The 27,017-nt window shown below is 39.1% G+C and overlaps 1 protein-coding gene across 1 annotated transcript in view; it reads right to left on the reverse strand.

Annotated features, from left to right (window-relative positions):
• The window catches only part of LOC110520431 (F-box-like/WD repeat-containing protein TBL1X), a 43,033-nt gene extending 28,600 nt beyond the window's left edge, over positions 1–14,433 (reverse strand). Inside the window, exon 1 of the mRNA XM_036974988.2 lies at positions 13,155–14,433. The gene's annotated coding sequence lies outside the window, so the exon portion shown is untranslated. The remainder of the gene's footprint in view (positions 1–13,154) is intronic.
• Positions 14,434–27,017: the final 12,584 nt, after the last annotated feature.

Here is a 27,017-nt window from a genome sequence, read left to right on the forward strand (position 1 = left end):
TTACCCTCACTCCACTTCATTAGGGAGCAGTCTTACATTGAGAGTATCTTCATGACACAGATAGAAAATAATAGAAATCCTGTTTTCAAAGCATTGTGTTAGTATTTCACAACCTCCATGGGTTTTTGGAGTTAGCTATACACGATCAATCAAAATAAGAGGCCTACACTTGATTTAGGCTACATTATTGCATGCTACATGTCTCTGATCAGTGATAGATGAAAAACAAACAAATTAGTTATACCACCTCCACTTATTTGCCCAGCCAGAAACAAAATATAATAAAATGGCTTACAGACAGCGATTCAGTGAAACAAGCCCGTAAAGTCACAGGCTATTGATCGGGAGTAGGCCTAGGCTACAAAGCGACTGAAGAGCAAAATAATCCACATGTTAAACTCCATAACATGATAGCAAAATATTGTAATAAATTAGCCAACTCGACAAGATGATCATGAACAACACTCACCTCAACTTAGCTAACATTTCCCCAGCCTAATAATAGCCTGACCAATATCCAAACAGAGATTCAGTGAAAACAAAAATCTGACAATTGATTTATCAAGACGAGTCCCCATGCTTGTCTCAACGCTGTGCGGTGGCACTGTCTCAATCAAATTATCTAGTTGACCACACGTGGGTAGGCTATTTCTTCAAATTTATTACGATGATTGGATGACTTTGGGACTTTCAGGAAGCGACAATTTGATACAAGCCTTCAATTGCATTAGCCTACTTTACTCCATTATTTTCATAATTCAGTGATATTTATTCCCACAGTAATTCTTTATGGACCCACCCTGTTGTGGTTAAGAAACTAGGGCATGCTTAGTGGTGGGCTATGTGAAGAGATGGGGGAAGAGACATGCCTCCCAAAGTTTAGAACTGTCAGGAGGATGGTTAACTGGTACTGCCTAGCACCCATCAAGAGTTTAAGAGCGTATTACGTGCCAATACCAGCTCAGCATTATGGCTATGTTTCATAATCACCCACATTATACCCTGATGAAGACAGCTTGGCTGCCGAAACGTTGGTAATTACATTTTTGCATCTGAGCTCCTAGAGTGTGCGGCTCTCTTTCATACTCACCCATAGGCAGAAATTGAACTAAATTATTACTAGGTTGTTAGACGGAAATAAAGGTTTTGGATTTGATTGTTACAGGTTTGGTTTTTCCATTTATTTATTTAATCAGGCAAGTCAGTTAAGAACAAATTATTTTTTTCAATGATGGCCTAGGAACAGTGGGTTAACTGCCTTTTTCAGCGGCAGAATGACAGATTTGTACCTTGTCAGCTCATGGATATGATCTTGCAACCTTTCAGTTGCTAGTCCAAGGCTAGGCTACGCTGCCGCCCCATGTTTTCAGGTTGGAGTTTAGCACATATAGCTCATTAGCACGTAGAGTGCACCGATTGGTGTCACCTTGTTAGACAGTTTGTGTTACACCTGTGCTGGATGACATCTTGTGATATAGGTGATATTTAAGAGTAGCTGGCCCAGTGCTCCAGTTGTCTTGATGCAGAGGGTTAACACCATTAGTTGGCACTCCCTATTTTTGATTTCTAGACAAACAAATCCTTTATCTAATTACGTTTTGCTCCACCTTTTTGGTTTGCTTCCTGTCTATGTTTGTTGGGGGGTTTTCTTTTGTTTGCCTCTTCTTGGGACAATTTAGTGTGCGCCTTTTAGGTCCCAGTTGTTGTTGCTAGTGGACACCCTAATGACACGGAACCCAAACCGGCTGCGCCATCGTGCATAAATGTATTTTGTCCCCCACACCAAACGCGATCACCACACACAGGATAAAATATCAACTCTGAACCAATTATATTAATTTGGGGACAGGTCAAAAAGCATTAAACATTTATGGCAATTTAGCTAGTTAGCTTGCACTTGCTAGCTAATTTGTCCTATTTAGCTAGCTTGCTGTGGCTAGCTAATTTGTCCTGGGATATAAACATTGAGTTGTTATTTTACCTGAAATGCACAAGGTCCTCTACTCCGACAATTAATCCACACATAAAACGGTCCACCGAATAGTTTCTAGTCATCTTGTCACGCCCTGGTCTTAGTATTTTGTGTTGTCTTTATTATTTTGGTCAGGCCAGGGTGTGACATGGGTGAATTATGTGTTGGTTTTGTCTAGGGTTTTTTTTGTAGGTTATGGGATTGTGGTTAGTGGAGTTGTCTAGAAAAGTCTATGGTTGCCTGGAGTGGTTCTCAATCAGAGGCAGGTGTTTATCGTTGTCTCTGATTGGTAACCATATTTAGGCAGCCATATTTTTTTGAGTGTTTCGTGGGTGATTGTTCCTGTCTCTGTGTTTGTTTGCACCAGATAGGGCTGTTTTGGTTTTTCACGTTACGTTTATTGTTTTTGTATTGTTCGTTATCATCTTTATTAAAGATGTTTAATAATAACCTCGCTGCATTTTGGTCCTTCTCTCCTTCACCGGAAGAACCTTAACACATCTCTCCTCCTTCTAGCCATTTTATTCTCTTGACTTTATATTGCAACTTTCATAAATTAGGTGCATTACCGCCACTGACCTCGTTCGTCTTTCAGTCACCCACGTGGGTATAACCAATGAGGAGATGGCACGTGGGTACCTGCTTCTATAAACCAATGAGGAGATGGGAGAGGCAGGACTTGCAGTATGATCTGCATCAGAAATAGAACTGACTTCTATTTTAGCCTTTGGCAAGGCAGATGCTCGTTGGCGCACGCGACGCATTTTGGTTGTGGTCAGTGACTCTTTGTTAGTTCCCCTTCTGTTTGAGCAAAATGTAGTTAGTTAATTCACTATCTTGGGGAACAAAGCAAGCCATGCGTCTTTTATTCAGAGTTAGTAAAAAAACATATTTTTTTTGCTGAAGACAAAGTAGAACCCAATATTTCTTAGACCCTTCAAGTTAAAGATTCAATGTATGATGGCTTGGCTATATAATGACAGCCAACCATACCATCCAGGCTACTGTATATCACAAGCTTCAACTATTTCATAGCATGTAAATCCATGCATGCAGATATGACAACAGAAGAAATTAGCAAATAGCCATGCAGTGATTCATGTCCCCAAATGTTCAAAAGAGAAGGAGCGGTCTGACCGAACCAGTGAGGGCCTATTGTTCTACAGTACACGTTTCCATGATTCTAGTGATCGGTTTCACAATTCCTGACATTTAATCCTAGCAAAAATTCCCTGTTTTAGGATCACCACTTAATTTTAAGAAAAATAATAGTAGAGAAAATTATTTATTTCAGATTTTATTTATTTCATCACATTCCTAAGGGGGTCAGAAGTTTACATACACTCAATTAGTATTTGGTAGCATTGCCGTTAAATTGTTTAATAACTTGGGTCAAACGTTTTGGGTAGCCTTATACAAGCTTCCCACAATAAATTGGGTGAATCTTGGCCCATTCCTCCTGCCAGGAAATTGCTCCCAAGGATGAACCAGATTTGTGGAGGTCTACAATTTTCTTTCTGAGGTCTTGGCTGATTTCTTTTGATTTTCCCATAATGTCAAGCAAAGAGGCACTGAGTTTGAAGGTAGGCCTTGAAATACATCCACAGGTACACCTCCAATTGACTCACATGATGTAAATTAGCCTATCAGAAGCTTCAAAAGCCATGACATAATTTTCTGTGTTTAAAGGCACAGTCAACTTAGTGTATGTACAATTCTGACCCACTGGAATTGCGATACAGTGAATTATAAGTGAAATAAACAATTGTCTGTAAACAATTGTTGGAAAAATTACTTTTGTCATGTACAAAGTAGATGTCCTAACCGATTTGCCAAAACTATAGTTTGTTAACAAGAAATTTGTGGAGTAGTTGAAAAACGAGATTTAATGACTCCAACCTAAGTGTATGTAAACTTCCGACAACAAGTGTGTGTGTGTGTGTGTGTGTGTGTGTGTGTGTGGTGTGTGTGTGTGTGATATACCGACCAAGCCTAATACAAGCAAAAGTCTGCATTACTTGTCACAGTGTTAGTCAACCTCTTAGAACCTCCAGACTGTGGTATTACTATGAGAGTGTATGGGTGAGTGTTTCAAATTACAAACGGTAGGAAATGGCAGAGATAAAGGCTAACCAAGGTAGACCTGAAACTTTCAATGGCTCCTACACATTGGTATGGCATCCATTCCAGAGCTGTGTTCTAAGAGCCAATATTCAAGGACAGGGTTATCCTGGAAACCAGAACAGCGAGAGGCCATGGTCAAGGCTGCACACAAGACTATGGCCCATACAAACATAATGAGAGCAGCAGAATTCTTTACAACTACCAACTACTAATTATTAACTTCAGTGTTATTTTCCTTAAACTGCCGTGACCGTATGTCCCATTTCTAGAAAACAATATACTGTTTCGACTTTGGTTAACAATAAGATAAAATCACAATACTTACATGCTGACTGCGTGTGTGCGCATGTTGATTTTGTCTATCCCCACCAGACGCGATCATGACACGCAGATAAAATTCCAAAACCAACTGTGAATCAATTTATTTTAATTTTGGGGCAAGTCAAAACATACATAAAACATTCTTGGACATTTAGCTAGCTAGCTTGTCCCGAGAGATGAACATTCTTGGACATTTAGCTAGCTAGCTTGTCCCGAGAGATGAACATTTGGGTTGTTATTTTACCTGACATGCATATGGTCCTCCTTTAAGTTGCTTGCGACACACACCATCTCATGTAGAGGTCGACCGATTAATTGGAATGGACACAGATTTGGACGATTTTTTTATATGTATTTTTTTACACCTTTATTTAACTAGGCAAGTCAGTTAAGAACACATTCTTATTTTCAATGACAGCCTAGGAACGGTGGGTTAACTGCCTCGTTCAGGGGCAGAGCGACAGATTTTTACCTTGTCAGCTCGGGGGATTCAATCTTGCAACCGTACAGTTAACTAGTCCAACGCTTTAACCACCTGATTACATTGCACTCCACGAGGAGCCTGCTTGTTACGCAAATGCAGTAGAAGCCAAGGTAAGTTGCTAGCTAGCATTAAACTTATCTTATAAAAAACAAACAATCATAATCATTAGTTAACTACACAGGGTTGATAATATTACTACTTTTTCTAGCGTGTCCTGCGTTGCATATAATCGATGCGGTGCGCATTCGCGAAAAAGGACTGTCTTTGCTCCAACGTGTACCTAACCATAAACATCAATGCCTTTCTTAAAATCAATTCACAGAAGTATATATTTTTAAACCTGCAAATTTAGCTAAAATAAATCCAGGTTAGCAGGCAACATTAACCAGGTGAAATTGTGTCACTTCTCTTGCATTCATTGCACACAATCAGTCAGTGTATATACAACAGTTTGGGCCGCCTCATTTGCCGGAATTTTACGTAATTATGACATAACATTGAAGGTTGTGCAATGTAACAGGAATATTTAGACTTATGGATGCCACCTGTTAGATAAAATACGGAACGGTTCCGTAAGGCTTTTTATGACTTCAAGCCTATCAACTCCCGAGATTAGGCTGGTGTAACCGATGTGAAATGGCTAGCTAGTTAGCGGGGTGCGCGCTAATAGCGTTTCAAACGTCACTCGCTCTGAGACTTGGAGTAGTTATTCCCCTTGCTCTGCATGGGTAACGCTGCTTCGAGTGTGGCTGTTGTCGATGTGTTCCTGGTTCGAGCCCAGGTAGCGGCGAGGAGAGGGATGGAAGCTATACTGTTACACTGGCAATACTAAAGTGCCTATAAGAACATCCAACAGTCAAAGGTATATGAAATACAAATCGTATAGAGAGAAATAGTCCTATAATTCCTATAATAACTACAACCTAAAACGTCTTACCTGGGAATATTGAAGACTCGTGTTAAAAGGAACAACCAGCTTTCATATGTTCTCATGTTCTGAGCAAGGAACTTAAACGTTAGCTTTCTTACATAGCACATATTGCACTTTTACTTTCTTCTCCGACACTTTGTTTTTGCATTATTTAAACCAAATTGAACATGTGTCATTATTTATTTGAGGATAAATAGATTTTATTGGTGTATTATATTAAGTTAAAATAAGTGTTAATTCAGTATTGTTATAATTCTCATTATTACAAATATATATATTTTTTAAATTGTCCGATTAATCGGTAAAGGCTTTTTTGTTCCTCCAATAATCAGTATCGGCGTTGAAAAATCATAATCGGTCGACCTCTAATCTCAGGTTGTTCTGAAATCGTTTCAATAAATATAGTACCCAACTTCCGATTTGAACCAAACTTCTTCATTCCAATGAGCAAGATGAGGAATCCCCCCAAAAAGGTCAAAAGCCACCCACAGCACCGCCACATCCCATACCAAAACCTGGTACTTTCACACTACTTTATGGTAAAAAAATGAATCACCAGATTCACCGGGAATACATTACATAACATGGAAAAACAATACTACAAGCCAAGGCTTCATACCACTTGTCAAACTTAGAGAACTGATACTGTATACTAGTTGTTGGGGTGCGATTGTCTTGGGGAAGTGGGGGATTCCTCATGTCTTACTCATTGGTAGGAAAAGGTTTGGTCTAAATCAGATGTTGGGTACTATATGTATTGGATATTATCTGAATCCTATATATTTACATGGCCAATTTGGGTGAAACCAATTAGCATAATTTCTCAGAGAAAAAACATTTTCAACAAAATGTTTCAGGAATGTCCATCTAACCTGTGCATGAGAAAATGAGTCAGTCATGGAAATAAAAGTGCTGAAAACACGTTGGTTCACTATTAAAAAATTATATTGAGGCCAAGCTATAAGATGAAAAATACAGGCGTTTTGGCACAGGTAAAGCTGACTAGCGCTAGCAAAAAATACAAATATGTATATATATATTAGAGGTCGACCGATTATGATTTTTCAACGCCGATACCGATACCGATTATTGGAGGACCAAAAAAGCTGCTACCGATTAATCGGACAATTTTTTTTATTTTTTATAATAATGACAATTACAACAATACTGAATGAACACTTATTTCAACTCAATATAATACATCAATAAAAATCAATTTAGCCTCAAGTAGATAATGAAACATGTTCAATTTGGTTTAAATAATGCAAAAACAAAGTGTTGGAGAAGAAAGTAATATGTGCCATATAAGAATATGTGCCATGTAAAATATGTGCCATGTAAAAAAGCTGATACCGATTAATCGGCTTACTTTTTATATTTTTCATTTGTAATAATGACAATTACAACAATACTGAATTAACACTTATTTTAACTTAATATAAAACATAAATAAAATCAATTTAGCCTCAAATAAATAATGAAACATGTTCAATTTGGTTTAAATAATGCAAAAACAAAGTGTTGGAGAAGAAAGTAATATGTGCCATATAAGAATATGTGCCATGTAAAATATGTGCCATGTAAAAAAGCTAACGTTTAAGTTCCTTGCTCAGAACATGAGAACATATGAAAGTTGGTGGTTCCTTTTAACATGAGACTTCAATATTCCAAGGTAAGAGGTTTTAGGTTGTAGTTAATATAGTATTTATTGGACTATTTCTCTCTATACCATTTGTATTTCATATACCTTTAACTATTGGATGTTCTTATAGGCACTATAGTATTGCCAGTGTAACAGTATAGCTTCCGTCCCCCTTCTCGCCCCTATCTGGGCTCGAACCAGGAACACATCGACAACAGCTACACTCGAAGCATTGTTACCCATCTCTCCACAAAAGCCGCGGCCCTTGCAGTGCAAGGGGAATAACTACTCCAAATCTAAAAGCGAGAGACGTTTGAAACAATATTAGCGCACACCCAGCTAACTAGCTAGCCATTTCACATTGGTTACACCAGCCATTAGGCTGATAGGCTTGAAGTCATAAACAGCGCTGTGATTGCGAAGAGCTGCTGGCAAAATGCACGAAAGTAAGTGCTGTTTGAATGAATGAATACGGGCCTGCTGCTGCTCAGTCAGAATGCTCTATCAAATCAGACTTAATTATAACATAATAACACACAGAAATACGAGCCTTTGGTCATTAATATGATCGAATCCAGAAACTATCATTTCGAAAACAAAACATTTATTATTTCAGTGAAAAACGGAACCGTTCGGTATTTTATCTAACGGCTGGCATCCCTAAGTCTAAATAGTCTTGTTACATTGCACAACCTTCAATGTATGTCATAATTACGTAAAATTCTGGCAAATTAGTTCACAATGAGCCAGGCAGCCCAAACTTGCATATATCCTGACTCTGCATACAATGAATGCAAGAGAAATGACACAATTTCACCTAGTTAATATTGCCTGCTAAACTGGATTAGTAGTTATAACTAGTGATTATGATTGATTGTTTTTTTATAAGATAAGTTTAATGCTAGCTAGCAATTTACCTTGGCTTCTACTGCATTCGCGTAACAGGCAGATTACTCATGGAGTGCAATGGTTAGAGCGTTGGACTAGTTAACTGTGCGGTTGCAAGATTGAAACCCCTGAGCTGAGAAGGTGAAAATCTGTCGTTCTGCCCCTGAACAAGGCAGTTAACCCACAGTTCCTAGGCCGTTATTGAAAATAAGAATGTGTTCTTAACTGACTTGCCTAGTTAAATAAAAGGTATAAAAAAATATATAAAAAAATTAAAATAAATAAATAATCGGAAATCGTCGCCCAAAAATACTGATTTCCGATTGTTACTAAAACTTGAAATCGGCCCTAATTAATCGGCCATTCCGATTAATCGGTCGACCTCTAATATATATATATATATATATATATTATTTTAACAAATTGATAATTGGAGTCAAATTAATATTGTCCAAAAATAACATTGCTATATGCAACTGTATCGATTGTTTTCCCCACTAGTGGTAACCATGCCGAACAGCTGACTTACAGTAGGCTAATAATTTAATGTTAAGTATTCACAACAAACTAATTATTCTCAAGGAAAAAATACAGCAACAGAACTCCAGAGAAGGGACGCAGGTTTTCTTTGTCACACTAGAAAAAACCTCACAACACATTGGGGACAATACAATGTCACACAAAATGGGTTCACAGTAAATGCTCCCCAAATACACTGATATTGTGAAATCATACATGGAAGAAATTGGGAGGTCATCAGATAAATCTACATTATTTTTTACAAATACTATTTTTATTTTTTTTACAACTTTCAATAAACAGTAGGCCTATGGGTTTAAAGCTTAATGTGTATTCCCCTGTACTTCCCTCGAATCTCTCGCTATCCTTCTTATGACACGTCACAAACCTGACACATATGACACCACTATCTCCTGGGTTACACAATTCATAGTATAGCTTATTGGATATGTCTCAATTACTTTTGTGCTTTACCAGGAGCAGAATGGAGTCTGTCTGGAATCTATAGCATTCAAACAAGGGCACTAGCAATCATTACAGTTTAGGTCTGAGAATAGAGATTGATTCGCAGCTGCAGCGAGCAGTTGCCGTAACAACATGTACATTGAGGTTTTTGTTGTGGCCTCCGGTACACTCTCGACAGGCCTGCAACTTGTCTTTCTTTACATGTATGGCATACACACAAACAAAGTCATGAGGGTAGAGCCAGACACAACAACAAACACAACCATCCCAGATCCCAAATAAATGGATGTAGTCTTGAACAAGGCTGTAATGCCATCAATGGGTGTTATTTCTGAGTAAAATATTGGCATGCCAACTGGCTGGTGGCCCATGTGAACCGTAAGTCCCTCTTGCCTGCCATGCCTCCTCCCATGTTCTATTAGAAATAAATATTGCTGCATAAATATGCAGAGTTTGAGAGTGGTTGTCACATGGGGTTTCTGTATGTGGGGCTAACTTCAGGTACTGCTGGTGAATGGGAATTGAAGCACTGCTGTGAACAAATGGGAGTTCCACACAAAATGCCCTCTATTTGAACGATCTCATCTCTTGCACAAAGGGGTAACTTTCACAAATGTATCTAAATAACAAAATGTATAACCAAAGGAAACAACAAAGTACTGACTGAAGGAGAACGTCTAAATGGCCATTAGCCTACAGTGGAACATTGGAGAATGGTAGGGTTGTGTTATTGGTTCATGGAAGGAAATAGGTTACCTTTTCTGTTTTACGCTACTTTCTTTTTTCAGGCAATTCATGTTTTTGTTGTATGTAAAACATGTCTATTTGAAAAATGAAAACTAATATTTAATAAAACTACAACTCAGGGCAAAGAGTCCATCTGAAAGAGCGGTAGATAGTCTAGCGGTTAGAGCATTGGTCCTACAACCAAACCAGTGGACAAGGTAAAAAAAATATAAGAATAAAAAGGTAATAATAAAAATTGGCCAATGTGCCCTTAACCCTAATTTGCTCCAGGGGTGCCGTACTACTATGGCTATGGGTAGGCAACCCTGTTCCTGGAGTGCCTAAGGTACTGCAGGATTAAGTTAAGTTCCATCTAGGCTGGCCCTAAACAAGGGGTGAATTCAGTTCGCTTGAACGTTTGCTACATTGCTGAACGTTTTTTACTGAATGACACGTTTTCCCAAAACATTCTTGAACGGACATTGAGCTATGTTTACTCCATTCATTGGGCGTGCCAGTGTGTGGCTTGACGCAATGAGTGACATATTTAAAGGGCAGTGGCGCATTCTGAACCCACAACCCAGTCCTTCCCCATTTTTCAACTGGTCGTTTAGTACAGTACCACTTCCATTCAATTACGTTTTAATGTACTGAAAGCAGCCCTGACCAACTGAGCTAATTGATCAGTTCAGTGATTGCCTAAATTCAACACACCTGGTCTTCCAGGTCAGATAAATCAAAAACATAAAGTGCCTGTGGCACTCCATGTCCAGGGTTGCCTGCTGTAAAACAACACATTTCACTACAGATATCCAGTGTATGTGACCAAATTATGTTAAGTTGGCTGTTGTATATATAATTCTAGTCACTTTAGCAACAACCATCCAGGCATTTCTAACCTGAACACACAACGTCACCACTAAAGCCAAATCAGATCACTGAACCTTCAATAGCCATACCATGGCCAACAATATTATTAATCTAGGCCCCCTAGAAAGCTGAGACATTCAAGTGTAAAAAATCTGGGACTTCTGAAACACTGCTCATCGGGAGAAAAACAACTATATAATCTCCCAGAACATAATGTTCACTGAGACATAAACCAATTCAAAATCTTGACAATATCATTGCAGGTTTTCCCAAACTCGGTCCTTGGGACACTAAGGGATACATGTTTGGGTTTTTGCCCTAGCACTACACAGCTGACTCAAATAATCAACTAATCATTAAGCGCTGACTAAACGTGCACCCCTTAGCGTCCCGAGGACCAAGCTCGGGAAACGCTGCATTAAGGCTTTGGGTTGCTATTAACCATCGATACTGCTCCATCTCCAAAATGGGGTCAAGGTTCACAGTCATAGCTTAATAATGACTTTCTACATTACCACTCTCTAATAGCTTGTAGATTTCCACAAATGGAAAAGCCTTGTCATCCAGGAGCAGCAATTAAGTTATAATAAACCCCCATTGTTCTTTTAATAGATGGCACTAAACCAGTTGTTCTTATGACTCATTTGGTTTCACTCTACAACCAAACCAGTGGACACAGGCAAGACAAGCTCCAGTTTTTGTTGGTATTCTAGGCCTTTATTAGTTCAGATTCCTTGGTAATGGAGGATTATCATAAGAGTTCGAATACAATAATTCCAGTCTCACTGTACTGATAAACTCTTGCCATACATTGAAGAATGTTGTTTTTTGTTGTCAAGTTTTATATGACTGCACATTATCCCATAAAATGTAAGTGGGAGGATGGAAATGACTTTATGTTAACATAGAGCCTAAATAGTCTTTACAGCGCTGTGTTCTGTGTCTAACGTAAGGACCTAGATACCATCAGATCAACAGGTGATCGAGGTGGTGCCATCCCACTGGGCACAGACATCAGTTAAATGTCTATTTTGTATTTACATTTGGTTGAGTGGTCAACTAACGTGAATTCAACCATGATATTGGATTTAGGTTCAAAGTTGGGTGAAAAAAAGTACTTTTTGCGAATCCAATCAGAGTCAGAGAGCAGCAGGTGGTTAAAGCGTTGGCCCAGTAACTGAAAGTTTGCTGGATCAAATCCTGAACTTAGAAGGTAAAAAATCTCTCGTTCTGCCTCTGAACAAGGCAGTTAACCCACTGTAGGCCATCATTGTAAATAAGAATTTGTTCTTAACTGACTTGCTTCGTTAAATAAAGTTACATTTTGAACAATTCCAAGCTGAAAAACATTTATGGTGTGGAAATGACGTTGAGTCAACCCGTTTTTGCCCAGTGGGATAGGCCTAGGCTACATTCCATGTGATGATGCCTCTTCCAAACCTCAAGCCTCCCAGTGACCTATCCACAAGCTTCGCCAATACCATTCAGTATATCCATTCTCGAAAGACTCCTCTAATTTCATGTGTAAATATAAGGAAATACACAAACTCTAAAATCCAATGCTCAATTAGCATTTGAACTAATTTATTGAATGGGCTGGAGGGTGAGTGTTGCTTTTACACATGGGCTAAATGTCACCATTTTGACTTATACTGTAAAAAGAAGCAACCCTGGCAGCAGGTTAAGCTACCATGAAGCCAATGTCTGTCTGACTGGTGGTGCAGTTGACTCTACTTCCCCTCCCCCACTCATGCGCTTCCGAACTATCTGCATGAGCAATACCTTTTAAATGTGGCCAATATGACATTTTATTATTAAGTTTGAGTATGTTAAATTGCATCACACGTTTTCTTTTTCATTTACTCTTTAATCTAAAAATCAGGATTATAACTCAGCAGGGAAACACAGTAACTGCCACCAGAAGTTACTACATTTGATGTATTGCAGCTCAACAAAATGTTTGATTTATGTCAAAATATACAATAATTAAAGTACTATGTTAAAATAAAAAGCAACGTTTATATTAGACTACTAACAATTAAAAAATCGAAATGTTCCTTTGGAAGACATTTCTACACATGTAGTGTGATCCAGTAAACGTGTCATAATAAACAGTGTTACTCAGTTCAGCAAGTACTAACATGCAACAATGTATAATTCATGGAAATACAATGTTACTATTAATGACACTTGAACAAAAGTTCTAACTTACCTTTCTCAGAGAGTGAGCTCGTGGTGTTGCCGCCACCTCTTCCACTTCCACAAGGAGAGCCTGCAACTCAATAAGCAAGGGAAGACTTTCCTCCCATTTTGCTTATCATACTTCAAGTTCTGTCCACCGCTGCTATCTCTAACTGCGTTCCGAAGGTAACAGAGATGGTCTAAAATATATATTCCTGGCAAATGATTGTGTGGCATGTAAAGTTTAAAGAAGCGCGAGGTCTAAAGCTGGGGATGTATGCAATTGAGTTTTCACCGTTTCTGAAAATAGAACGTCAAGAGACAGCAGCAAGCGCTCATCGGCATAGAGAAAGAGGGCTGAGAGAGAGAGAAAGAGACTGTCGTGACCTACAATGAAAAAATCAGCACCTGACCTTGATCCTGCTTCTTCAAAACATAAAAATCCTTCCAGTAGCCTAAATGGTAACGAAATACCATGATGTTATTTTGCCTACATGCCATGTTCTTTATAGATAAAAAATGAGAATTTATAGTCAATTCTAATGCACGTGAATGGCATTGTTTGACCTCTCTTCAATGATTTCCTCTATTGTGCCATTTAAAAATGATGGTTATTAGCTGTTATTGCCTCAAGTTAATTTATTGTACATAATTGCATGTACATGTAGGCTATATGTGGTCTCAGAACATGGCCACTGCAAACTTCAACCAAAGAGCATTGTAGCTATAGTCATGTATTGTATTTGGTAGCCTACTTGTAATTTTTACAATGCATTTTGCCATTTTAAAAGACAAATATAAATTGAGTGATGATAACAATGATTATTGATTAATGTAATTGCAACCCCTACAAAACATATTGTGTGATATTATTTTAAAGTAGGCCTATGTATTACTTTATATGGTAAAATATTATTGTTTGATTACACATCTACATCAATCAAGAATAAACTACACTGTAATCCCAAAATATATATTTGAAGTGAATCGGGAATTCCAAGTTTGAAGAATTGCAATCATTATAATCTCAGCTTTGTTAGAAAATGACTAATGTTTCTAATGCACAAAGGCCAAAGACCTTGGGTTGGTTGGATCTGGTAAAAGGGCTACGGTAGTAATCTTCACATGATGCAACCCTACATTGTATCTGGCCTTTGAGTTGAATCCCCTCCCCCACCGAACTGTATTTTTCGCCTGTAGGGTCACATAGTGGTTGATTAATTCTCCTTTGGCATTGCTCAGTCATTCAGATTTGGAAAGTAAATAACAAGTTGACATCGTTACTGCTCTACATTCGTGTGACACATTCCTTTGGTTACCGTATGAGCGTGAATATTTGCGCACAAAAGACTAAAGAATTATGCAATTCATCATCATACAGTAGGTCAGAGTACCATGCACACGTTTGAAAAAGATAGCAATGGATTCATACCTATGTAATAACATTGTTATTAACACGTATTACATAGTATTGCATAGTACTTTAGCAATCACTGTTACCGTTTCCACATTTTATTTCACCAATGATAGTGATACCGACTGTACTACTATTGTAGCCAAGTAAAATGTGGATTCTGAACTGCTAAGTGTGACTGTATATCAAAAGCATCACTCATAGTCAAAATTGAATTTAAATATAATTTAGATTAATTAAGATGTAACTGACAGTAAAACCATCCAAATACATTACACTTTTACATCAAACTTTATAAATCATTATTGCGAGTAAAGTTGCTGCATCCTTGCATCCCAGGATGTAGCTTTCTCCTTTCTCCTGCAAATGATTTTATGGTAAAACCATCTTTTCTACTTTATTCTGATTAAATATATATATTGGCTGTACAAACAGATTAAAGGATTTGATCATATTCCTCATCACATTGTCTTATTACAATATTACCCCCTTATTTAGGGGTCAACGGGCGAAAAAATTGCCTTTTCCAATATGCACTTGTAACTACACTTTCCAGGCCTCTGGGGATTTTGTGGCCAGCGTGGCTAGTGTTTTCTGCTCTGAAGTAGGGCCTATGTTAATTATTTGAACTGGGCTTAATTTGTAGCCTGTAAGTGTACGGCTATTAGTGTGTATGTGGTAAGAACTCTTCCTGCCATGGAGCTGGGTCTGACCTCCTAACAAAGAACAGGTTCAATCTGTTCCCCCTCCCCCAACCCGGGAGACTGATGAGGGTCACGTGACCTTTCTAGACAGCACAGAGTGGGGATGGTAATATGTTGATGTGGGGGAAGGGTGCCGATAGTCACACAGCTCTTGTTGGGCTGTTATTAGCACTGGGAAGCGCAGCCTCTAGCAGGGTTTTATCCAGCTGTGTCTCTGTTTCTCACTGTGCTGCAGTACCCATTGACATATTGGATTTAGCTCCCAAGCCCTCCTGCTTTATTCATACCATAAAGAGAATACGAGCACAGGCAGGGTGTGAGTCAGTCTGGCAGGGCCAAGACAATCCACCGACCAAAGAAGAAGCCTACTGTGTATGTGTGTGTGTGCTAGTGTTTATGCACATGTTTGTGTGTGCTCGCATCTGTGTGTGTGTTTGTGCTTGGGTGTGTGTGTGTGCGTGTGTGTGTAAGTCAGTGCCTATGTGTGTGCCTCTGTGTGCACATGCGTGTGAGTGAGGAAAGGCTTTGTGAACTCAGTAACACTGTACCCCCCCTACTTCCATCCTTCCCATCCCCCACTGCAAGCAACCGCACAGGCGAGAGACGCATGAGGGTTTCTATGGTGCTGTTATGTCATACAGACCCATTTTCCAGACAGAGCAACACAGCATACAAGAAAAGGAAAGCTATTTTCAGCGACAGGGTTTGAGTGTTTACCTTTGTGAAATTCCACTTCTCAGAGGGAATATACTTTTTATATGACTGCACTTTTTGCTGCAAATGTATACTGTATTTTATCTTCTCACATAAATCTATTAGGTCGATACTTCTCCGCTGAGATGTTTATCTGGAGGAAATATATTACCATGTTCACATCTGACATGACATTTTAGTCATTTAGCAGAAGCTCTTATCCAGAGCAACTTACAGTTAGTACGTCTCTCTTAAGGTATTAAGGTGAGACAACCACATATTACAGTCATAGTAAGTACATGTTTACTCAATAAAGTAGCTATCAACAAAGTCAGAGGTGGTAAGAGAGGGAAAAAAGTCAAGTGTGAGTGTTCATGAAAGGGAGGACCAAGAGACCAGAGGTGACTCAGGTTGGGTGTAGTGGTGGTGGAGAGGGGCAGTTCACACATTGAGGAATGCTCCTTAAAGGGTAACTGCAGTGCATTCTTTCTCAGCTATAGTCACATTTCTGAGGGAGGGAGGGAGTGAGGGGAGAAGTGGGGAAATCAGACATATGCCAGCGATTCAAGAGCTGAGGTCAGGGGTCAAGGGTTGATGACCTGAGGCTCCTGCTGCTTCTCCTCTCCTCCTTCCACCTCTTGCTTCCTTCCCTCCTCCAAGTACTCAAACAATAAGTGTTAAAGAATGACATGACAGTTGATGTCTCTAGTAGGTTTTATATTCTAATGTACTGAGAATGTGCATTAGATTATACAGGGATTATCTGTGGTGAGAAGCAACTTGATTCCCTTCATGATTTCTTTTATAGAAAATCCATCTTGATTTGGCTCTATTACTAGAACAATCTGTATCCAAACTGCAATATGTTTACACATCATCTAGGCCTATGTAATACTGCTCAATATTTTTTGGGGTCCGAATGGCCAAATTAACCTTAATAATTACAATGATTTTGATGCCATAGGCTGTTACAACTCCCACTTAAAGTCAATGTGAGAATGTATTTCATATACATACCCTTGCAGGAAAGTAAACATATGAAAGCCTTTAGATTGTAATCTAAATTAATATTATAGTCCTGTGTGACTCACTTGGTAGAGCATGGCACTTGCAATGCCAGGGTTGTGGGTTTGATTCTGCTAAATTAATCAAATGTATATATTAAAGATCCTTTTCCACAGCAAACATGATGTTCGGAGACATTGTCTTTAGTCACAATAGCCAAAATAGAACATGTACAATGCATATTACTTTAATGGTATAGCTAGTTGAAATGTCAGCGATTCCAGGTTTTAATGGATATTATGAATATTATGTTATGAACCCCCTTCACACTCGGTAGCTAGAAATGACAATTTACAGTTCTGCTTCATTGTCCACTGAGGTGACAAATCTCATTCAAAACCATTGTTCGCCCTCATTTTTTCTCAGTTGTTAATCTTTCACTTTGTAATTAAAACCAATGTGTATTACCACAATGTAATCTAACAACACCTTTGAGAAGACCAAAAGCTTTTCATTTAATGCAAAATAATTTTACTAAGATATCACCAACAGTGTCACCAAGGTCTATATTTCTACATCATCACAGTGTTCAGACAATAAAACAGGACTCCTTGTAAGATCGATTGCATATTTTGGTAAAATAAAAGCAAGCTAAATACTAACATTAAATGTCTAGTTTATAACTTTCACAGCGTTCCCCCATGGGACACTAAATGCTCTGGATGGTTCATGAATTTCACCTCACAGCCTGGATACATCTAAAACAAAATATGATTTATACAGAAATCTAACTGGAGATGTGGTCTAATAGTGATAATGCATTGTTTGTTTTGAAGGATAGGCCACGGGGAATATCTGCTATAGCCTAGTTACCGCTGTGAAATCAGTGGATTCAGCCTGGTGCTTTGTCATATCAGTATTTTGCTGTGTAATGGGGCCATCCACTCAGCCCAGCCAGCCAATGACAATAGTAATACAGCCGAGTGAGTCGTCAACCGACACTATCACCTTGCTTTACTAATGGGATTGTTTGTATGTATTGGGTCTACTTAATTACTGAGCTGCCTTAGTCCCTATAAAGACATATATCAATGACACTGTGTGTATATGAGCTATGGGCCAGGGAGTTTTGTATGTGGCAGAAGAAAGGTGTTGTGTAAGGTGGACTGGAGCAATGGACAAGCAGTATTTTTCACATCATAAAGGTCATTTATGAGGTTACTAAGCCCTTCCTAAATATCTTTTTCCAGGTGAGATTACAGTGATTGGCATTGTCATTACATTATATTGCAAAATAGATCATAAAACCGTTATACAAATGGTGTGTGTGTGTGTGTGTGTGTGTGTGTATGTGTGTGTGTGTGTGTGTGTGTGTGTGTGTGTGTGTGTGTGTGTGTGTCTGTGTGTGTGTCAGAGAGAAAGAACAAAACAAATTTAGAATCCAAGATGTGTTCTATTTTCCATTACATATATAATTTTGATAATTATGTTCCTCAGACGAGAAAACCTAAATTAATTATCCATTGTTTGTTATTAATGCTGGATCATCTCCTGGAAATAATTATTACAAATAAAACAAACCACTAAAAAAGCAGAGTACTCAGCACACACAAGTTTGTATGTGGCAACATTGCCATCTAGTGGCCACTAAATGTATTCACTCTACCCTGTGCTGTATCTCATTCCCATCAGCTCTGATAGTACCCATCACGTTCATTAATAGTGTACGGGGGAAAAAAGCATTTTTTCAAAGTTCATTTTTTTCTCTCAATATTATATTCAATGAATACAAGGTTCATTAACCTCACGTTAATGGTATTGCTAAGAGACAGAGTGGAAAGTCAAGGATAACCCACCCAGCAAAATGATAGTTTATTACCTGGCCAACAGCCTCTGAGGGACACTCACACATCAATCAAAATACATTGAGCAGATTAAAAAACATTATAACACTGATCAGTTATTGGAAAGTATCTTAATGGCACTATCCACTTTGGGAAGCTTGTAGAGTTGAGAATAGCAGACAGAGGTGTAATGTGTTCGTATGCTTGGTAAGCGTTATGCAACATCTTTTTGAGTAGGAACCCATTACACCTCTTTGTTTGTCTGAACAAGCTTTTGGGAGAGCGTGATAGTTATCTTTTGAAGAGTTGAGAATAGCAGCCTGCTGATATCAGTGCCTACAGTGCTGCACAATGCAGTATTGTTTAGGGAGGTAGTGGTGTGTCACGTTCTGACCTTAGTTCTTTTTTTATGTCTTTGTTTTAGTATGGTCAGGGCGTGAGTTGGGTGGGTTGTCTATGTCCGTTTTTCTATGATTTGCTATTTCTGTGTTTGGCCTGGTATGGTTCTCAATCAGAGGCAGTTGTCAATCGTTGTCCCTGATTGAGAACCATATTTAGGTAGCCTGGTTTCTATTGTGTTTTGTGGGTGATTGTTTTCTGTTTTCTGTTGTGTGTCTGCACCAGCCAGAACTGTTTTCTGTTGTGTGTCTGCACCAGACAGAACTGTTTTCTGTTGTGTGTCTGCACCAGTCAGAACTGTTTTCAGTTGTCAGGTTATTGTTTTTGTTCAGTGTTCAAGTTCTTTATTAAAAGATATGGACACATACCACGCTGCACCTTGGTCCTCTTCTTCTTCCACTGACGACGACCGTTACATGGTGAATGTCAGAACAATATTCCAAGGGCATCTATGTTTAGAAGTCTCCCACACTTAACAGTTTTTCCGACCTCATATAGAGGATAAATATTATCACAGGGAATGTGGGAAAGTCTTGTGAATACATTCTGTCGATGGAGTCCATAGTCTAGACTCTAGTATTACAAACAAAGACTACTGTACCAAATTGAGAGGGACCACTGTAAGAGTGTAGTCATTTCATAAGACTGAAATTGTGGCATACTCCAGTAGTTCATTAGAACACCATAACTATCATGGTTAAATATCTGGCCATGTGAAAAATACTAATTTCATCAATGGCAAAAGGTGTACAATAAACCAAGATTAAAGTATGTAATATTGGCAAGGACTCGATAACAGTCATCAATGCATATTGAAACAGTCCAGACATATTCGCTCAAATGATTCCCCCTGCTGGTAGGAAATAAAACTGCCACGGCGAGAATGAGAGACATTTTGGGACTCGGCCCTAGATGTAACCAGTTATACAATTTAATATACCGCAGTGTCAGTGTTTTCAACAGCCCCATTTCAGCCCTACATGCCTCCACTTGGAAAATAGATGTGTATCTGTTGTAATGATGTCATCACAGGTGTTAGCACTCATGATGCCGTGAGACATTATTATGTTTGTTGTTATTCTTGGCTTTTCTGCAGTTTTATGCAATATCTCAATATCACCCCAGAGACATTATCAATGTGCAATCATGATGTGCTTAGATAAAGAAGGGGTCACCTGTAGTGATAAAAGCAGTATGGCTTGTATATTCTTGTCTTCCTCTTTATGGGAGCCATTGGAACTGTATATTTCCAATGGGCTGTTTTATGTGCAATAGGCTATAGAATATCATGCAATGGCTGTAGGTACTGTCTGAGACCATACAAAAAGTGTGGGGAAAACAAGAAACTAAAAAGAAATGTTGAGCCAGATTTATTGGAGGTGTTAAGTCAGGACATTCCACATCCACCTTCTCTATACAGTACCAGTCAAACGTTCCGACACCTGCTCATTCAAGGGTTTTTCTTTATTTGTACTATTTTCTACATTGTAGAATAATAGTGAAGACTTCACAACTATGAAATAACACATATGCAGCAACCAAAAAAACAGTTAAACAAATCAAAATATATTTTAGATTCTTCAAAGTAGCCACCCTTTGCCTTGATGACAGCTTTGCACACTCTTGGCATTCTCTCAACCAGCTTCACCTGGAATGCTTTTCCGACAGTCTTAAATGAGTTCCCACATGAGCTGAGCACTTGTTGGCTGCTTTTCCTTCTCTTTTTATTTTTTTTATTTTATTTCCCCTTTATTTAACCAGGTAGGCTAGTTGAGAACAAGTTCTCATTTACAACTGCGACCTGGCCAAGATAAAGCACAGCAGTTCGACACATACAACAGCACAGAGTTAAACATGGAATAAACAAACATACAGCCAATAATACAGTAGATAAAAGAAAAGTCTATATACAGTGAGTGCAAATGAGGTACAGTGCCTTGCGAAAGTATTCGGACCCCCTTGAACTTTGCGACCTTTTGCCACATTTCAGGCTTCAAAAATAAAGATATAGAACTGTATTGTTTTGTGAAGAATCAACAACAAGTGGGACACAATCATGAAGTGGAACGATATTTATTGGATATTTCAAACTTTTTTAACAAATCAAAAACTGAAAAATTGGGCGTGCAAAATTATTCAGCCCCTTTACTTTCAGTGCAGCAAACTCTCTCCAGAAGTTCAGTGAGGATCTCTGAATGATCCAATGTTGACCTAAATGACTAATGATGATAAATACAATCCACCTGTGTGTAATCAAGTCTCCGTATAAATGCACCTGCACTGTGATAGTCTCAGAGGTCCGTTAAAAGCGCAGAGAGCATCATGAAGAACAAGGAACACACCAGGCAGGTCCGAGATACTGTTGTGAAGAAGTTTAAAGCCGGATTTGGATACAAAAAGATTTCCCAAGTTTTAAACATCCCAAGGAGCACTGTGCAAGCGATAATATTGAAATGGAAGGAGTATCAGACCACTGAAAATCTACCAAGACCTGGCCGTCCCTCTAAACTTTCAGCTCATACAAGGAGAAGACTGATCAGAGATGCAGCCAAGAGGCCCATGATCACTCTGGATGAACTGCAGAGATCTACAGCTGAGGTGGGAGACTCTGTCCATAGGACAACAATCAGTCGTATATTGCACAAATCTGGCTTTTATGGAAGAGTGGTAAGAAGAAAGCCATATCTTAAAGATATCCATAAAAAGTGTCGGTTAAAGTTTGCCACAAGCCACCTGGGAGACACACCAAACATGTGGAAGAAGGTGCTCTGGTCAGATGAAACCAAAATTGAACTTTTTGGCAACAATGCAAAACGTTATGTTTGGCGTAAAAGCAACACAGCTCATCACCCTGACCACACCATCCCCACTGTCAAACATGGTGGTGGCAGCATCATGGTTTGGGCCTGCTTTTCTTCAGCAGGGACAGGGAAGATGGTTAAAATTGATGGGAAGATGGATGGAGCCAAATACAGGACCATTCTGGAAGAAAACCTGATGGAGTCTGCAAAAGACCTGAGACTGGGATGGAGATTTGTCTTCCATCAAGACAATGATCCAAAACATAAAGCAAAATCTACAATGGAATGGTTCAAAAATAAACATATCCAGGTGTTAGAATGGCCAAGTCAAAGTCCAGACCTGAATCCAATCGAGAATCTGTGGAAATAACTGAAAACTGCTGTTCACAAATGCTCTCCATCCAACCTCACTGAGCTCGAGCTGTTTTGCAAGGAGGAATGGGACAAAATTTCAGTCTCTCGATGTGCAAAACTGATAGAGACATACCCCAAGTGACTTACAGCTGTAATCGCAGCAAAAGGTGCCGCTACAAAGTATTAACTTAAGGGGGCTGAATAATTTTGCACGCCCAATTTTTCAGTTTTTGATTTGTTAAAAAAGTTCGAAATATCCAATAAATGTCGTTCCACTTCATGATTGTGTCCCACTGGTTGTTGATTCTTCACAAAAAAATACAGTTTTATATCTTTATGTTTTTAAGCCTGAAATGTGGCAAAAGGTCTCAAAGTTCAAGGGGGGCGAATACTTTCGCAAGGCACTGTATGATAAGGGAAGTAAAGCAATAAATAGGCCATGGTGGCAAAGTATTTATAATATAGCAATTAAACACTGGAATGGTAGATGTGCAGAAGATGAATGTGCAAGTAGAGATACTGGGGTGCAAAGGAGCAAGAAAAATAAATAAATACAGTATGGGGATGAGGTAGTTGGATGGGCTATGTACAGGTGCAGTGATCTGTGAGCTGCTCTGACAGCTGGTGCTTAAAGCTAGGGAGGGAGTAAGAGTCTCCAGCTTCAGTGATTTTTGCAGTTCGTTCCAGTCATTGGCAGCAGAGAACTGGAAGGAAAGGCGGCCAAAGGAGGAATTGACTTTGGGGGTGACCAGTGAGATATACCTGCTGGAGAGCGTGCTACGGGTGGGTGCTGCTATGGTGACCAGTGAGCTGAGATAAGGCGGGGATTTACGTAGCAGAGACTTGTAGATGACCTGGAACCAGTGGGTTTGGTGACGAGTATGAAGCAATGGCCAACCAACGAGATCGTACAGGTCGCAGTGGTGGGTAATATATGGGGCTTTGGTGACAAAACGGATGGCACTGTGATAGACTGCATCCAATTTGTTGAGTAGAGTGTTGGAGGCTATTTTAGAAATGACATCGCCGAAGTCGAGGATTGGTAGGATGGTCAGTTTTACGAGGGTATGTTTGGCAACATGAGTGAAGGATGCTTTGTTGAGAAATAGGAAGTTGATTCTAGAGTTTGGATTGAGATGCAGTCCAACTCTGCGTTCCAACTCATCCCAAACCATCTCAATTGGGTTGAGGATCGGGTGATTGTGGAGGCCAGGTCATCATGCAGCACTCCATCACTCTCCTTCTTGGTCAAACAGCTCTTACACGGCCTGGAGGTGTGTTGGGTCATTGTCTTGTTGAAAAACAAATGATAGTCCCACTAAACACAAACCAGATGGAATGGCGTATTGCTGCAGAGTTCTGTGGAAGTCCAGGATCCAGTTGTAGAGGGAGGTGTTTATTCCCAGGGTCCTTAGCTTATTTATGACCTTTGTGTGCACTATGGAGTTGAACGCTGAGCAGTATTCAATGAATAGCATTCTCACATAGGTGTTCCTTTTGTCCAGGTGGGAAAGGGCAGTGTAGAGTGCAAAAGAGATTGCATCATCTGTGGATCCATTGGGGCGGTATGAAACTTGGAGTGGGTCTAGTGTTTCTGGGATAATGGTGTTGATGTCAGCCATGACCAGCCTTTCGAAGCACTTCATGGCTACAGACGTGAGTGCTATGGGTCAGTAGTCATTTAGGCAGGTTACCTTAGTGTTCTTGGGCCCAGGCACTATGGTAGTCTGCTTAAAACATGTTGGTATTACAGACTCGGACAGGGAGAGGTTGAAAAATGTCAGTGAAGACACTTGCCAGTTGGTCAGTGCATGCTCGCAGTATACATCCTGGTAATCCGTCTGTCCCTGTGGCCTCATCAATGTTGACCTGTCTTACGGCTGAAATCCCGTTAACAGGATCTATATGACAACAGCCAGTGAAAGTACAGGGCGCCAAATTCAAACAACAGAAATGTCATAATTAAAATTCCTCAAACATACAAGTATTATACACCATTTTAAAGATAAACTTGTTGTTAATCCCACCACAGTGTCCGATTTCAAAAAGGCTTTACGACGAAAGAACACCAAACGATTATGTTAGGTCAGTACCTAGTCACAGAAAAACACAGCCATTCTTCTAGCCAAAGAGAGGAGTCACAAAAAGCAGAAATAGAGATAAAATGAATCACTAACCTTTGATGATCTTCATCAGATGACACTCATAGGACTTCATGGTACACAATATATGTATGTTTTGCTCGATAAAGTACATATTTATATCCAAAAATCTCAGTTTACATTGGCGCGTTATGTTCAGTAATGTTTTGCTTCCAAAACATCTGGTGATTTTGCAGAGCGCCACATCAATTTGCAGAAATACTCATAATAAACATTGATAAAAGATACAAGTGAATCCTACAGACGAAGAACCGTATATGTGACATTTAAAAAAAAAAAAGAGATATACATGAAAAATCAATATTGGACACCATTTTTCTATAGTGAACCGGTTTCACAAGCTTTCCATGCGCTAATTAACAATAATTTTAAATTTAAAGATAGGCTCTCGTGGAATAACCGTTTATGTGCACCACTCAGAATGGACGGACAAGCGCACAACCTTTCTGTTGCTGATGAAAATCACAGAAATGTGGGAAAGAAACGTAAAACAAAACTAAAAGAATGGAAAGACAGGCAAAGGAAGATCTTACGGGATGCAGGAAAACCCTATACAAATCGTAAGGGTCAAGAAAAAACTGGGAAAAGCTGTCCAAAAGAGGTATGTGGAAGAACCGTATATCAAACAATCAAGCTAGCTAGCTATAGAGTACAGTAACTAACATGTATGTTCTGGGTTGTCTAATTTGTAACTATAGAGAAAACATATTAGCTAAAGTTCGTTGGCTACTAACTCATACATTATCGTTACAAACGTTATTGCTAGATTATAGAAGAAACATAGCTAGCTACTTTTTCTCCGTCCACCGGATGATTCGACATGGCTACAGTAGCTAGCTAGTTACACTGTATCCTGCAGGGAAGAGCGTGTTCCACGACGTGCAGAAAGGATTGTGGAAAGTTGACTGATGAACGCAAGCTGCATCTGTTCAACAGGTTCTATACTGTCCCATACGAGAAACAACAAGCGTTGATTCTCTCCGGCTTAGAACAGGTTAGAAATAAGACAAAACGCCTATTATTATAATAGCTATATTGAACACTTGCATAGTTTAACTTTGACAGTAATGATACGTACATTAACGTTAACTCTAAAAGTGCTGTGTTACACAATGGTGCAATACAAACTCATTCTGTGTATAGATTGGGAGTGTGTGAAAGATGGAGGTCCTGATCAAGCAATATCCTGAATGTGCTACAGTATATTAAATTCTGAATTCATCATTGTCAATTTTTATTGCAGCATGAGGTGAAACGGAGACGTAAACCTGAGGATACAAAGGAGAACAAACGACGGAAACAAACCTTCAAATACCATGTACAGCAAGCAGGCCAGAGATTGAATGTGTGCAAGGTTACTTTCATGTCTGTGTTCCAGCTAACCAACAGCCGTCTTCAGGCAAGTGAAAATATGAATTAATGTCTATATGAATATCAATTACAAACATATTGTATTCTCTGTACAGATGCTGACAGATGCTGTGGGCAGAATAACAACTAGCGGATGCTCAATCTGATGTGGATGCTCGTCTCTATGGGTTACTTTACCCAAGTTGAGCAGAAGTTCATGGTCTCTGGTCATTCTTTTCTTCCTTGTGATCGATCTTTTGCCACCATCGAGAAGAGGCGCACGGTGTCAGTCCTTCATACACCTGATGATGTTTCAAAGATGATACTTGAAGCACAACCAGCAAAACCATTCAAGGTGATGAGGATGCAATGTGAAGACTTCAGGCACCTCCCAGATTCTGTCCTCAAGCGACCAGCTGGACTACAGATCACCTCAGTGAGGTGGTTAAAAGTCACAGGTATTGCACAAAGAATAGTTTACTAACATCCCATCAACACGCAACATGTTGTTCTAACAATAAAATATCCTAATGCTTGACTGTGAAAGTTGTTATTGATGTCAGGAACTTAAAATGTTTCTGTTCTAATTTCAGTTGAGGATCCTTGGAATCTGTACGCCAAACAGAGCCACAGTCTATTAGAGGGATGGAAGTCGTGGCTGATCTCCAAACCAAAAGGAGGAGCTACACCTCAACCTCCCTATTTTGCAAGCCACTACCCTAGAGCATATGAGAGTCCTCTGCCCATCAAAAAAAACAAGTACCAAGATCTGATGACCATGCTCAACGACTTGAGAGATGCTGCACGCTCTTTTTATGAATCACTGCAGAGTGAATAATTTGTTGTTAAACCAAGCTACATAATTAAACGTTTTTTCTGTGAGTTTATGATCCCCTGAACCTGTATACTGTAGTATGTTGAATCTGTATACATTTCAGAAGACATGTCACCCCTATTGTAGGAAATTACATGTATCGTAGGTGTTTTCTATGTGAATCAATTTGTGTATGATTTGAACCAGCACAATATATTAAATTAATTTAATTTTAAGATGTTGTTCCTAGTGTAGAAAATGTTATGTACAATGTGTTCTGTTGATAATTATTTTGTGTGATCATTTGAACCTTTTTTAATCTGAATGAATTAAAAACAAATAAGTCATCACATA

This window comes from Oncorhynchus mykiss, chromosome 3, assembly GCF_057628025.1.
Source record: "Oncorhynchus mykiss isolate SJ-2025 chromosome 3, ASM5762802v1, whole genome shotgun sequence".
In the NCBI taxonomy this organism is placed as follows: Eukaryota; Metazoa; Chordata; class Actinopteri; order Salmoniformes; family Salmonidae; genus Oncorhynchus; species Oncorhynchus mykiss.